Source organism: Barbatula barbatula (genome assembly GCF_947034865.1).
Source record: "Barbatula barbatula genome assembly, chromosome: 14".
NCBI lineage: Eukaryota > Metazoa > Chordata > Actinopteri > Cypriniformes > Nemacheilidae > Barbatula > Barbatula barbatula.
Genome location: NC_136777.1, coordinates 267,357 through 269,842, shown reverse-complemented (window position 1 = coordinate 269,842; position 2,486 = coordinate 267,357).

The window sequence follows — 2,486 nt, the reverse complement described above, 5'->3', positions numbered from 1 at the left end:
GAATCTGAGTTAACATCTTAAGCCTGCATGAGGAAGTCACACAATCTGAATATGAATCTATTAAAACCCTATAAATGTGTTGTTGAGGTCTAGAGCTCTGAATCAGGTGGATTTCGATCTCAGTGACTCTCCGGCTCTCGACTCACCCGTCCGTGGAATTAAACCTGCAACCTTTGTGACGGCACTTGACATTCTGGACTATTAGGAGTTCTGCCTGAAGACATCATAACTCTGTGTGTGTGTGACGGGGATAAACAGGCCAATGCACACGTCTCAGTTTAAATATCTTTATACTTTAGCTATTTCACACGTATCACAGAGCCGTTGAACCAAACACGACTGCTGCACTATAGACTCATGAAGAGAAACCATTACACAACATCACTTCTACTCAAGACATGACAATCTGTCAAAAAAACATCTGTGATCAAATCACACACGGCATCTCTTTCATATCTCAATTATTTCTCCCCTTGCAGTGATCTTGGGTTGGGAATGGAAAATCAATTCCAATTTGGAATCTGAATCTAAAGGCTAGATCACAATCCAAAGGAATCGGACACTTGAGATTAAAATGTGAATCCTCTTATCAATTTCTGTACATATTTTCTGAAAAGTACATGCGTGATTTGCTGAAATCTCAATAAAAGCCCTTTTTATTTTAGTTTGACTCAAATGTTTACTATAGTAAGCATAGTTTTACTATAGTATTTGCATTAAAAAGCACAAGAAACACAAATTAACCATAGTTTCATTAAAGTAACTACAGTTTAACTATTGATGTAGTTCAACTATGATAAAACAAATTGTAATAAATCAGAAAAAACGGTTTCTATGTATAAATACACACAAAACCGAGCTTATGAATATACATATTGTTTTGCAAAGAAGTCAATAAATGACCATACAGATTGATATCGAAATGTTTAATTCAGTCCAGCTATAATTTAATCAAAACTAAAATAACACCATTATATCATGTATCATGAGATTTTGGGTCAATTTCAGTCTAAAATCTATTCATTTATTTATTTTTTGTTTTTAGCTTTCCTGTATCTCAGTGGTAAGAGCATTGTGTTATCAGCTCAAGGTTGTGTGTTGGATCTCAGGTGATTGCAGATACCTGTGTATAAATGTATAGGATAATGCAATGTAAGTCGCTTTGGATAAAAGCATCTGGCAAATGCATAAATGTAAATGTAATGTAAATGTTTTTAACACCATATCAGCACTTAAGGCTATTAATGGCAAACTTCACATGCAAAGATCATTAAACACAATAACTTAACTATTGTGTAAAACAATGCAAGAAATAAAAATAACTTGTATAATAGGTCTTTCATTTTAAAATTTGATAAAAACCCAAAGTTTATGCAGAAGAAGTATTTTTATAAATGTCGATTAATGCAAACAATCTGAAATAAAAACACCAGTGTAACACATCCAGTCTCATTCAACTCGTGTACATTTGTTCTTTTTTTCATGATAATATGTTATAAAACCACTAAATGTGATACAGTGTATGTGTGGTTAGAGATTCTTCTACAATTAGAATTAATTTGAGTATAAATGATGAATCAGAATTTGCATATAAAGATGTTCCTGCACAAATTCATTTGTCCACACGTTTAATGAATGAGACTCAATGTTCCATCTCACGACGACAGATCCAGTAGATCAGTTTGTATTATTACAGATATCATTTTAACACTTACATTTTTTAAATCAAGCCTTACCACGACACCTCTGCTGTATCTCTCACAGTTTTGTTCATAAACCTTTTATATTTAGTAACTTTTGTCTCTTTAGACATCTGGAGTAAACAAAGCAGCTTAAGCAGCAAGAAAAGCATGTGAAGCAGAGCTGATGGGTGAGAAACAGCATAGAACCAAACGCTACTTCACCTGAATGAGAATGAAGTGGAAAGCAACACTCAATCGGAGACGAACACTTCTCAAGCGCTCACTGAGAGCTGACAGAGAGAGCCGGTTAGAGTTCATGCGAGCAGACAGCACTCTTATATAATGAACGCAGGTGTCCGTCTGCTCACAGCTGAGACCTCTTCACTTCAACATCAAACCATCACGTTTCCATCAGTGAGCACTTACAGTCAAGCACATGATGAAGACGATGAGGAATTATTATCACACGCCTGCAGACCCTATCCATACTTCTCACAAAAACATCACAAGTGTGCATGCTTTAAAAATAACATTCAGAGATTAAACAGAGAAAATGTAATGTTTGTCTTAATTCTCGTGTGTGTCTCAGATATTTCTCCTCAGCAAGAGTCATAAATGTGAGAAATGTCTCATGTCATGTGAGTTTGAGAAGAGACGTGTCAACAATGTGTCAAACTGAGTTCAGATTCGTCTCGTCTGTGATCAAAAGTCAATATTAGTGAAGATCTCAATATCAACTCAAATCCAGATGATTTCACCTCCCCCATCCACATTAATTTTACTCTTCATGTGTCTCAATAATTA